Source organism: Enhydra lutris, unplaced genomic scaffold, assembly GCF_002288905.1.
Source record: "Enhydra lutris kenyoni isolate GAN:26980312 unplaced genomic scaffold, ASM228890v2 scaffoldscaffold21, whole genome shotgun sequence".
In the NCBI taxonomy this organism is placed as follows: domain Eukaryota; kingdom Metazoa; phylum Chordata; class Mammalia; order Carnivora; family Mustelidae; genus Enhydra; species Enhydra lutris.
The window spans coordinates 20,813,797-20,828,130 of NW_019154105.1; positions in this window are offsets into that span (position 1 = coordinate 20,813,797).

Sequence of the window (14,334 nt, forward strand, 5' to 3'; positions counted from 1 at the left end):
AAAAGATAGGTTGCCATGCCCCAATATGAAAAATAATTATTAGTATAGAATATAAGTTGAGTTTTATTACAGTTGAGTAAAGTAAGTTGACAATTATTAAAAATAAAAATTTGAAAGAGGTGGGATAAGGTGCAAGGATGAGATAACAATTGTAACTCCACAAAGAACTGAAGAGAGATTTAAGAATTAAAAAGAAATGGATGCTTAATGTACTTATGCAGTGTTAGGTAAAGTTTATATAAATTTAGAGTAAGATTATAATGGAGGCCTGAAATTTCAAATGTGACCCCAAAGCTATAAGCTTTGAAGTATAACATTAAGTAATAAATAATTCATCAAAGTAAAGCATAAGTAAAATAGAAGGAAATGAACAATTTGGAAATTATTCACTTAGAAAGTAAATGTCGATATTTTCTTAAATAAAACTGAACTGTTAAATCAGTAAGATTAATTCCCTGACAGAAAACTGAGTAAAAAACATAAACTGAGAAAAGAAGGATTATGTAAAAATATGAAAAACTCCTCAGTATCTGTGGAATCAAAACAATCCAAATTTAAATAGCAATGAGGTATTTTGATTTCTCAGGTTATCAAGGATTAAAGTGAATAAAAATGTACATTTTGTTGAAGATGTGGGTGTCATTCTATTCTAGTTACCATTACAAAAATGTCATAAAATGGGTGGTTTGTATACAACAAATATTTATGTCTCACAGCTCTGGAATCTCGAAGGTTCAAGAGGGATGGCTACAGCAGATTCAGTTTGTGGTGATAGCCTGCTTAGTCACGGATGGCCACTCATTGTAACCTTGCCTAGTGGATGTGGTGGGAGAGCTCTGTGGGATCTCTTATCTGAGAGAGCTAATACCATTCCTGAGAGCTTCGCCCTCATGATCTAGCTCCTCCCACAGGTCCCACCCCTGAATACAACCACACTGGGTATTAGGTTGCAACACATGAAGTGGGGTGGGGCGGGGACACAAACATTCTGTCCTTAGGAGTAGAAATTGAATCTGTCAAGTACTTACTTGTCATATGTTAGAAATGCAAATGTGGAAATACATGCCAATATTTATCTGCTTCCCAAAAGAAAGAGTGGCAAGGTACTGGAAAAAGAATATGATTTCCTACAAAATTTACATAAACTTTGGCCCAGCAGTTTATCTTAAGGAAATTATCTGAGAAGTATGCACAGATTCAATTTTAAAATGAATTCACTAATCACAACCACTATGTTCTCTTTCATTTGTGAAATTCTATCTGCCCAGCTGTGTTCTTGGTGCTGGTGTTACCTTGATAAAGATGTATGTATAATAATATCTGTTGCTACATTATTTATAATATTGAAATAATGGGAGCAATCTAAATATTAACACAAGTACACTGATTATATAATACATACAGGAATGTTATTCTACCACTAAATGATGATATATGTATGTTCTTAAAAGAATAAAAAATTGTTCTATTTAATAAAATAAATGTATTTAAATATAAATGATGCAAATAGTGAGATTTCCTATTTTGTTAAAAATGTGCATTTGTGGTGTATGTACAGAAAAGTTACTTTCCATGTTTTTTTTTCTCATCAATTTTATTTATGAAATAATGACCAAGATTTGCTTACACAATTAAGAGAGAACTTTTCAAATAATGTAAAATGCAACTCTTGACTCACAGCATACTTGAATTTCTTATATTAGAATGGCTTTCAAAATGACCCATAATTTTGTTTTTAATTAAGGAGCTCAGATTCAGTCTCAAACTGAATTATAGTTTTATTCTGAGAACATTGCACATATATTTTTGAAAGTCTATAACCATGATTCTAACATACATTTCCAAATAAGGAACACTTAGTAATGGATGTAAGCAAAAATAACTGTTTACTACTGTCTACTGTTGGGCATTTGGGGAAGAAACACAAAGGTTTCTTGTGACTTGTTCTCAAGGAGTTTACTTCTTAATGGAAGAATGGGGGAGGACATAGATAAATTTGCGTAAATCAGGACAGATACAATACAAGACACAGTTAAATTTGTAGAAATTGTCTTCCAAGTGGAAGTTTTAGAAGACTTCACGGAAATCATGTGGTGGAAGCAATATAATGTTTTAATTGAAGGGGATGCATCATATGCGAAAAGCCTAAATGAGAAACAGCAGGGAAAATAGTGGGACTAAGCAATTCAGTTTACATGAAGCACAGGACTTATAACCATGAAAGCTGAGATCAAAGCTTAGAAAAACTGTCTAGAGGAAAACATGGAAGCCTGGAATATCCAGTTTATTAATTCAAATTTCGGTCTATAGGCAGTGAAGGTTTTATTGACAATTTGGAAGGGAAAATTGACATGAAGTGAGATTGATTTTTTTTTTAATTATGAAAATAGACCATTAAATAATTAGAGCAGAAAGAATTAAAGACACAAAACACTACTGGTTTTGGCTAGGCTTTTAATATGCAGCTCAAGAAGCATTCTGCCTTTCAGATCAGTCTATTAGCATTTAATTCTCCAGAAGAGCCCACATCAGACATCCAAAAATATAATCAACCTTCTGATCTTTAGATAAAGATAAATTATAATGAAAAAAGCATTCAAATATCTGAATTAACTCTATTGGGTTTGAACATTTATATTCACAGGGATTTCAGAATTTCCCTGTGCATGACATAGAAGAGTGTGACAAGAAAATAGTGCCACACAATCAGTCTAGAACCAGGATTATGAGAGAGAACATCAACTCTGAGAATTTCAAGAAGACATAAGCAAGTTTACATTTCAGCATTTAAAAACAATTCCAAAAACATTAATTAATGTCAGAAATCCAGAGAAAGTAATAGTTTAAAATAATAGATGTGTGTGTATTTTTGTACAACCTGAGACTCAGAATCTAAACAGAAACAATGAAATGTATCCCAGTATTTAAGCCAGACTTGATTTAAAAGCTCTTCCTTTCTAGCCTTTGTTTTATTATCAATAAAATAAAAATAAATGAGTTAACGTAAGTAAGAAACTTTCAACAATGCTCAGATTATGGTAATGTTCAGTAAGTGTTCAGTATATATCATTTTATAATAGGGTTCATACAAGCCACGTTTGTTTCCAGAATGTTACCTGCAAGTATTTTACAAGAGCAATATAAAGTGGATAAGAGAATGACAAACACATCTAATATAAGACACCACACATACAGACACACATACACACACACACTAAAGAGGCACAACAAGTCCTATCAATTTCTACCCACCGTTTCCCAGGTAGGGATAGTAATCTATAACAAGTGTATATATAACAATTTGATCATAAAATCATATTAATAACTTTTTTAAAGATTTTATTTATTTATTTGACAGAGAGAGATCACAAGTAGGCAGAGAAGCAGGCAGAGAGAGAGGAGGAAGAAGGCTCCCTGCTGAGCAGAGAGCCCAATGTGGGGCTCGATTCCAGGATCCTGGGCATCAGGACCTGAGCCGAAGGCAGAGGCTTTAACCCACTGAGCCACCCAGGCACCCCTTAATAAGTGTTTTTATTTGGAAAAACTATTTCTTTCATTTTATAAGTATGTACTAATCAGAATCTCTGAGTGCTGTGTGTTTTCTCTTATTAGTGACCTAGAGAAACAGGAACTGATTCTCCTTCTAGTGGCTAAAATAGAGTTGATTTCCCAAGAGATTCACATTTCTAAATACAAATAACCACAGAGACCTGGTATAGTATTGGATATAAAACAAACAGTAAAAACTGTGAACAAAATAATATATACTCTGAGTTAAATAAGGGAAAAATCGGTGTCCTAAAGCACTGCAAAAGTGAGTCATGAAAAAGTTGAATTGTATTATGCATGTTTGAAAGATGGATCCAGTAAAACCCTGGTCCCTGGATTTTCCAACCTAAGCAGGAGATGCTATGTAAAATTAGAATAATTTCTGAAACAACTTTAAAACAAAAACACTTTAAGACTTGTGGAACCAGGGGCGCCTGGGTGGCTCAGTGGGTTAAGCCTCTGCCTTCAGCTCAGGTCATGATCCCAGGGTCCTGGGATTGAGCCCCGCATCGGGCTCTCTGCTCAGCGGGGAGCCTGCCTCCACCTCTCTCTCTGCCTGCCTACTTGTGATCTCAGTCTGTCAAATAAATAAATAAAATCTTTAAAAAAAAAAAAAAGACTTGTGGAACCTGATGAACCATTATCTTAAGGTAAGTAATTATTTTACCAAACCACGTGGAAAATACTGGATTAAACAAAGGTACCACAGGGGTTTTAGCTTAAGGATTTTTCTTTCCATAGATCTTCAGCTATGTTTTTCCTGAACTGAAAGTCACATTGAGTTGTATTCAAAGTTTCTACACAAGAGACAAATGTTTTCACTTTTTTGATCAGTTCCTTAGAGCAAATGAGTATTCCTTCAACAGTTATTAAACTGGATTATAAAATGAAACTAATTTTTTAACTACAATCTGGATACCTGAAACTTGATATCTCTACCCTCCTTCCCCCTTACTCACATTGAAAGAGTTGAAATATTTGGATTCTGTACATTTATTATGTTTGGAATCAGAATCAGGCACATCCTTTGCTTTTACCTCTCATGTAAATCACTTGAGTGTAATCAGATTTAGGTAGCCACACATGAGATGATTTCTTTTGCAGTCAAATTTTTTGCCACACTGATAGATGATGAACTTTATAACACTGGAAATAATAATTCAAAGAAATGGAGATTTTGCAACACCATTCCAATTGTCTAATTTCAGTACCCAGTGTTTGGAGCAGGTGGGGGTGGGCTTGTAGGGTCACTTTTTGACAGTACAGAAGCTAAATATTTTTAATTCCTCATACAGTTGAATGGTGACAAAGGAAAAACTAAAGTGGGAGGGTAAAGAGTTGAGTTCATGAATTATAAGACATCTAGAAATAGTATAAGACAACCCCAAATCTTCAGGAAAATTTAAGTTTACAAAATGTTCGCAGAGATACCATATCTGAAGTAAGGACTAGAGTGTCCCAAAGCAAGAAAGCTCTAGCTGCCATCTGCCTTAGGTAAGACTTTCAGTGCTGGGGCTACACATGCAAAACATGAAGGCCTGAATGACTCAGTCTGGACAATTTCTCAATTTAGGTGAGCAGTTGTATTCTTTGAGCCCCAACTTGAGCCTTGACAACTCTAGTATCTTTCTATTTCTACTAGAAAACCATCTTTGGTTTGGTCCCAACTGTTTCTAAGGCGCTAAGGAGAGCCAGAGATGAATAAAAATGTCTAATTTTGAATAATAAAATCTGTCATGGAGTCATCAGAACATACTGGAAAGAAGACTAATCTGTATGTCAATTGTAGTTCCTAACTTGAAGAAATCCTTATTGGCAAATTATGCAAGGGGAAAAGACAAAGACTTAGATATTAAGAAAAAGGAAATAAAAATGCACGTGTAGACAAAATACATAGTTTTCCAGCACAGGACTAAAATAAAACTGAGACAAGGTATTGGTCATCAAGATATTTAGTTTGCTTTCTTCTTAAAAGAACAGGGAACATGGGGCGCCTGGGTGGCTAAGCAGGTTAAGGGTCTGCCTTCCACTCAGGTCATGATCCCAGGATCCTGGAGGCTGCTTCCCCTGCTTGTGTTCTTTCTCTCTCTGTCAAATAAATAAATAAAATCTTTTAAAAAAAAGAGTATAAGTCAAAACCCTACCCCTAAATGTGATAGTCTTAGGAGGTGGGATTTTTTTTTTTTTTAATTTCTTTATTTATTTGACACAGAGAGAGAAATCACAAGTAGGCAGAGAGAGAAGGGGAAGCAGGCTCTCCCCTGAGCAGAGAGCCCGATGTGGGGGTCGATCTGAGAACCCTGGGATCACAACCATAGCCGAAGGCAGAGGCTTTAACCCACTGAGCCACCCAGGCGCTGCGGGAGGTGGGATCTTTGGCAGGTGATTAGAATCCTATTACCTCGTGAGGCTGGAGCACTAATGAGTGGCACTAATGCCTTTATAAGAGGTTGCAGAGCCTGGCTTCCAGTCTCTTATTTGCGAAGTCTTCAGAGGTAGGCCATCTGAAACCCCGAAGCTGAAGAGGGCTCTCACTGCAACTCTATGGTGTTGACAACCTAATTTTGGGCTTCTCATCCTCCAAAACTGTGAGAAATAGTTACTATTGTTTTTAAATCATTCAGTCTAAGGTATTTTTGTTTTACAAACCTGAAGGGACTGAGGCTCTGTTTGGCTTTGACTTAGAGGTATCGTGGGTTAGAAGTGAACATTGCATTGTCCCGTGTTTTAGTGGAAGCTCTACAGAGTGTCTGCCTTAGCAATGCTCAATTAAGAAGGTTGAGAAAAATTAACACATTCATTTTCTTTTAGAAATATCGGAGTTGTTGGAATCGTTCTTGCCGTAGGCTTTACCCAGGAATTTGGTGTTAGTATCTGTATATGCCAGTGCCAGGAGCTCAGCTGAGCTGGGAGAGAGATAGCTCCGTGGCCAGGAGCAGGCAATTAAAGCAACAAACAAAAATGAAAGAAGTCTTTAATCGCTCTGAAATGATATAAGCAAGAATCTAAACCAGGAGGAATGGCCAACTTCTCGCATTTCATTTTCCTCCAAGAAAGGAAATACCCGTGGAGGCTTACTTGGGTGATTCGCACACATGCGCAGATGTTTCATTGTTGAGAATGTCCGGGACAAAAGGCTCTGGAAGTTTTATGGACCCTGGAGTGCTAAACCCTGGGGTAGGGGTCAAAGAGTAAGGACTGAAGGCACGGGGTACTGAGTCAGAGCAAAGAAAACTGTGCTCCAAGTTTCCCCCCTCACCCCAAAATAGTAAGTCTTGGCAGAGGCATCTGAAGAAGCGCTCAGCCAAAGCCTTCAGATAGAGACCTAGCAATGAAAGGACCTGAGCTAAGAATATAAGCATGTAAGAATCACGACCAGCCAGAGGGGCATGAGACCCTGGCTGCCACTGCCCTCCTCGGGGACAGCAAAGCGCTACTTGTGTTGGAGTTTAGTGTGGGGAGGGAGCTGTCCTTCAAAGGCCTGCCAGATAAAGCCTTTTAATTGCCTATTAGAGCCCGTCTGAAAAATAGGGTGTAGGTTTTTAGCCAGGAGCTGAACTCCTCAGCCAGTGTTTTTCATTTGAAAAATAAGGAGATTAATTGCAATTGCTTTTACCTATTTCATAAGAGTATTGAAAGATTTCTGGGAGATACTGCATATTCAGCTGTAAGATCAAATGACGAGTAAATATTTCTGTTTATGGAAAGACATTCTTACAATGAAAGAGTCCCAAGAAAATGAAAAGGTAGTAAAAATACTTTTGGTTTCATCAATAGATTAACATGATTCGGGTTTTTTTTTTTTTTTTTTAATTTTAGAAGAGTAGGAGTCCCCGAGAAAATAAAATGTAAATTGATCTACAGTTACGTTAAAAGTCAAACCAATCCTGATGTAGTGAGTCCTATAAAAGTGAAAAAGATAATCAATAAAATAGAAAGCAACATACTAGAACTATTTTAACTTTTCAGTAACCACCTAAAAACCAGAGAAACTTTTACTTCTTGGAGTAGTCTTCATTGAGACTGTGACTGTAAGATGGATTTATTTTCCGAGTATATAGAATTTGAAGTCTACAGAACTGAAAATAGTATGACAAGCTTTCAGCAGAACACAAAAGATCACAATTGCTGGTTTCATTCCTGTCTTCCTGGAAAGCTTAAAAAACAGATGAGAGGGGGGCGCCTGGGTGGCTCAGTGGGTTAAGGCCTCTGCCTTCGGCTCGGGTCATGATCCCAGTGTCCTGGGATCGAGCCCCACATCGGGCTCTCTGCTCTGCAGGGAGCCTGCTTCCTCCTCTCTCTCTGCCTGCCTCTCTGCCTACTTGTGATCTCTGTCAAATAAATAAATAAAAATCTTAAAAAAAAAAACAGATGAGAGGAAGCACACTGGTAAAAAGAAAATCTAAATATAGTGTGTATATAGGTTTATGTATATAATTTTATTGATCTTCTAATACATAAGGGAAAGAATCCTTTCTTTGCATTTCCCTGCTATAACTACCTGATCATGTATTTACCTGGGGCTAAAGGCAAAGTCTTGGCAGATGTATGTCTTAGGACATAGCTTAGGTTTGAAGCCGGTGAACAGAAAATCTGTTGAGGGGATACTCGGGTGGCTCAGAGGGTTAAGCCTCTGCCTTCAGCTCAGGTCATGGTCTTGGGAGCCCCACATCAGGCTCTCTGCTCAGCAGGGAGCCTGCTTCCCTCTCTCTCTCTGCCTGACTCTCTGCCTACTTGTGCTCTCTCTGTGTGTGTTAAATAAATTTAAAAAAAAAATCTTAAAAAAAAAAAGAAAATCTGTTGGGAAAATTATATATATATATATATATGTATATATATATATACATATATATAAAATAATATGCATATTATATATATATATTAGACTATATCAGACTATATCATGCTCAGAAAATAGACTAGACCCAACTCAACTATTTTACAGAGGAAATCATTTATCTAAAATTTCTGAGTAAAAGTAAAATGAACCCAGTTCCACACAAAAGACAAATAGCCATTCCTTCCTGCCATAGCTTCATAAATGCCTCCTCCATATTCTTAAAGTAATACTTAAATTGAATCTTACATATTACAATGTTAGATTTTACATTTTAATAAATGTAACATAATTTTAAGAAAAGGAAATGATAGTATAAAGAGTAATGTTTTGGGTCAAATGTAGAGGAAATAATAAAAAAGCAGAAGAAAAGTAGTGTCATACTTTATTTGAGATAATTATTGTTTAGTTGAAAGTGAAAGAGAGGTTTTATGCTGTTGTAGTAAATGTGGTGATAATATTTGGCAGGGCTTTGTATTTTAGGGACAAATTCATTAAGTTCTGGAAGCCAAGATTATATTAAGTGTCCATGGGCAGAAACCAAATTTAATTTGTATTAAATGAATAAAGTCCTAAGTTTACATGATATGATGGAACCACTGCTTATTAGAAATGGAGATTTAGAGGGGCACCTGGGTGGCTCAGTTGGGTAAGCATCAGACTTTTGTTGTTGCCTCAGGTCGTGATGTCAGGGTCAGTCCCATGTCAGGCTCCCTGCTCAGTGGGAGTCTGCTTGAGATTGTCTCCCTCTGCCCCTCCCCCCATGTGTGATCATTCACTCTCTTGCCTCTCTCTCTGTAAAATAAATAAATCTTAAAGAGAAATGAAGATTTAGAGAACATGACCCATTCCACTTTTATTGTATTAATTTAAATAATGAGAAAGATGGACTTATCTAGATGTTTATGCTGTCAGTAAGAGGGTAAAGAAATGTAAGGAAAAACTACACTTACTTATTTTTTGCCTTTAACTCCCACCAGTTTTCTCATGATACACTGTGTATTAAAACATTTATTATAGAGATGCCTGTGTGACTCAGTCAGTTAAGCATTTGCCTTTCGCTCAGATAATGATCGTAGGTCTGGGATTGAGTCCCACATCAGGCTCCTTACTCAGTGGGGAGCCTGCTTCTCTCTTTGCGGGCTTCTCTGCCTGCCTGCACACGCTCTCTCTCTGACAAATAAATAAGTAAATAAAAACCTTAAAAAAGTGTAATTGTTTAAAAAACATTTATTATAAATCTACTATATGATATATAAGTGCTTTTTTAAAAAAATTAACTCAATCTTAACTCTTCTTTTGGTTACAAGCAAATAAAAGTTCCTATTACCATTGATATCTGGATACCTTTAAATATTATGCTCAGGGTTTATTTACTACTTAAGCTAAATAAGAAAATATTCAGATGTCAACCCAACAGTGACAGGAGTACTGCTAAGGGAGTTTCTATCAAACTTCTCTTTTCTTCATCAACTGATGATTTCTGTAGGCAGCATTTTTTGTTATCTGTAGTGTGGTCCTGCAACTGATGATTAAAGTCCACTTTGGTTGATGAATATTGAAAGTAATCAGGTAAAAATTGCTTTACCTTTATTGTGGACCCTCAGGTCATTCCCTCTGTCAGTCTCTCAGTCCCTCTGAGTGTGTGTGTGTGTGTGTGTGTGTGTGTGTGTGTGTGTGTATACACAGATATGAAGATGAAATACAGACTAAGGGGTACCTGGGTGGCTCAGTGGGTTGAAGCCTCTGCCTTCAGCTCAGGTCATGATCCCAGGGTCCTGGGATTGAGCCCCTCATCGGGCTCTCTGCTCAGCGGGGAGCCTGCTTCTCCCTGCCTGCCTCTCTGCCTACTTGTGATCTCTCTGTCAAATAAATAAATAAAATCTTTAAATCAATACATATAAAGAGATACCCTATAGGAGGATACTGTGAATTAGCCAGATTAAAAACTAATATAACATTTTTATTGAATGTCATACTTTTGACTCTATTAGGTTCAGGAATTTCTACTATTTTATAAAGCAACAGAGCTCTCCAAAGTGTTTACAACTTAATACATATATGTTCTTGATTCATATCCCCTCTAAACTTTTCCTCTCTTAAATTTTCTCTGGTCCTTTTTAAAATCCATTTATTCTTTCAATAAATACTTATCTTCACCTACCTAGTACATGACATTCAGAATACAGGCATGGCCAGGCTGTGATTCCTATTATTTAAGAATATTTATATTGTTTTTGACTCTACCACATAATGCCTTGGTCTCTTTCTTCTTAATCCTCCAAATTCATCTTGCTCTACTGAACACTTAAATATTTGCCCAATATTTCCCTTTTTCTGTAGTAAAATTTTCTTTTTACAAATATTATCTGCTCCTTTTCACTCATCTACCTGACTTTAATCATAATTTATAATGCTGATAGATGAGTCTGAAATATTTAACTCCAGGGTCAACATCCTGAATTCTAGAGTGACTTACACAGTCAAACCTTAAGTAAAATAACAATCTCTGGTCCCATACACCTACAGAATTAACTACCTCTAACATTTCAATGTTAGAAGTATATATTGTGGGGGGGCGCCTGGGTGGCTCAGTGGGTTAAAGCCTCTGCCTTCAGCTCAGGTCATGATCCCAGGGTCCTGGGATTGAGCCCCACATCGGGCTCTCTGCTCAGCAAGGAGCCTGCTTCCTCCTCTCTCTGCCTGCCTCTCTGACTACTTGTGATCTCTCTCTGTCAAATAAAAAAAATCTTAAAAAAAAAGTATGTAATTGTGTGTGTGATGTGTGTGGTATGTGTTTACATTCACAGAGAAATGAAAAATATATTTAAGATATATAGAAAATACATTACATAAATGTCATTTTTAATAAGTTTTTTTTATATAAATGGTATACTACTTGTGCAACAGGCTCATTTCATTTAATATTTTATGTTATACAGAGGTGACAACCAAACCAGAACACTTTTTGAGAAAATAAGAAAATGTAAAAGTCATTAATATTTTGTTAATAAATTAATAAATAATATTAATTAAATTAAATTATCTAAAATAATTAAATTAATAATAATTAAATTAATAAATTTAAATATTTAGTGGCTGCCAAATTATTTTATCAATGGACCTATAAAGCAGCTTTATTCAAACTATATTTTCAAAAACATAAGTATTTTCTTAAACATTGAATAATTCTGAAGCAATATTAAAGTGAGTGTGTACATTAATTTTCTGAACAAGCAAAAATCTCTAACCAGAGTATTCTTGATGCATTTTTATACAATTTATCCATTTCCTTCCATACATATTTTGAATACTATATCACTGATAGTTCAATGAAAAAGTATTTTTTCTATCAAAATTTATGAAAAATGATTTAAAATATGATCTAATTACTACTATTATTAAAATATAATAAACATACAGTGTTACATTAGTTTCAGGTGTGCAATATGAGTCAACCTTTCTATACTTTTCTCAGTCCTCATCAAGATAAGTATATTCTTTTTTTTTTTTAAGATTTTATTTATTTGACACACAGAGATCACAAGTAGGCCGAGAGGCAGTCAGAGAGAGAGTAAGGGAAGCAGGCTCCCTGCTGAGAAGAGAGCTGGACGCATGATCCCAGAATCCTGGGATCATGACCTGAGTGGAAGGCAGAGGCTTTAACCCACTGAGCCACACAGGTGCCCCAAGATAAGTGTATTCTTAACCTCTTTTGTTTTTTTCATCCATCCCCTCTGGTAAACACCAGTGTTTTGCTCTGTATTTAAGGATTTGTTTTTTTGTTTCTCTTTTTTTTTTTCCTCTTGTTTTATTTCTTAAATTCTACGTGTAGCAAATGGAAAGGTTGCATTCTTTTTTATAGCCAAATAATATTCCATTGTGTATGGATGTATACAGGTGTGTGTGTGTGTAACACTGCGTTTTCTTTATCCATTCATTTATGGATGGACACTTGTGTTGCTTCCATATCTTGGCTATTGTAAAGCTGCAAAAGACACAAGAGGTGCATATAACTTTTTGAATTTGTGTTTCTCTTTTCTTTGGGTAAATACCCAGTAGTGGAATTATTTGATTATTGGATATTTATAATTTTGATTTTCAAAATTTATAATTTTGATTATTTCAAAAACAATAGGAAACTCCCTATTATTTTCCACACCGGCTATATCAATTTGCATTTCCACCAACAGTGCATTAAAGTTTTCTTTTTCCTTTTTCCCCAGATTTCCACCATCACTTTTTATTCTCTTTATAAATTTAGCTATTCTGACAGGTGTAAGGTAATACCTCATTGTGATTGATTTTGATTTACATTTTCTTAATGTCTGGTGATGTTTAGCATCTTTGAATGTATCTGTTGCCCATATGTATATCTTAGAAAATTTCTATCCAGATCCTCTGCCTATTTTTTAGTTGGATTATTCTTTGGTGTTGAGTTGTAGACATTCTTTATAGATTTTTGATATTAACCCCCTAAAGGATATATCATTTGCAAATTTCTTCTCTTATTCAGTAGGTTGCCTTTTTATTGAATATTTCCTTTCCTGTCCAAACCTATTTATTTTGATGTAGTCCCAGAAGTTTATTTTTGCTTTTGTTTCCCTTGCTTGAGGAGATATATCTAGAAAAATCTTTCTACAACTTCTGTTGTAGAAATTACTGCTCATGTTGTCTTCTAGGAGTTTTACAGTTTCAGGTCTTACACTCAAGTCTTTAATCCTTTTTGAGTTTATTTTTGTACATGGTGTAAGAAAGTGGTCCAGTTTCATTTTTTCACATATCATATCACTGCACAGTTTTCCCAGCACCATTTATTGAACAGACTGCTTTTTCCCTACTGTAAATTCTTGCCTCCTTTGTTGTGGATTAATTGACCATATAAATGTAGGTTTGTTTCTGGGTTCTTTATTCTGTTTTATATATCTATGTGTTTATTTCTGTGCCAGTGTCATACTGTTTTGATTAATACAGATTTGTAGTATATCTTGAAATCTGGAATTTTAGTACCTCCAACTTTGTTCTTTTTTCTCAAGGTTGCTTTGGCTATTCAGAGTTCTATACAAATTTTAGTATTATTTGTTCTAGTTCTGTGAAAAATGCTCTTGGTATTTTGATAGAGATTGAATTAAATCTATAGTTTGCTTTGGGTAGCATGGACACTTTAACAATATTTGTTCTTCCAATCCCTGAGCATAAAATATCTTTGAATTTGTTTGTATCTTCAATTTTTCAACATTTCATGATTTTCAGAGTACAGGTCTTTTACCTCCTTCGTTAAGTTTATTCCTGGGTAGTTTATTTTTTTTGGTGAAATCGTAAATGGGATGGATTCCTTAATTTGTCTTTCTGCTTCTTCATTATCAGTGTATCAAATGGAACAGGTTTATGGGCATTGATATTGTATCCTACAACTTGACTGAATTCATTTATCGGTTCTAGTAGTTTTTGGTGAAGTCTTAAGGGTTTGCTCCATACTATATATATACATGTCATCTGCAAACAGTGGAAGTTTTATTTCTTCCTTACCCACGTGGATGCCCGATACTTCTTTTTCCTGTCTGATTGTTGTGGCTAGATATTCTAGTACTATGTTGCATTACATTGGTGAGAGTGGACCTCCTTGTCTTTTCCAGATCTTAAAGAAAAAGCTGTGTTTTTCACCACTGAGTATGATGTTAGCTGTGAACTTTTTTTCCACATAGCCTACATTATGTTGATGTATGTTCCCTCTAAATCTACTTTGTTATCATGAATGAATGTTGTACTTTGCCAAGTGCTTTTTCTATGTCTATTGAGATCATATAATTTTTATTCTTTTTTCCTGTTGACATGTATCACATTGATGGACTTGTAAATATTGACCCAGTCTTGCATCCCAAGAATAAATCCCACATGATTGTGGTCAATTATTTATTTTAATGTATCATTCAGTTTGGTTTACCAAT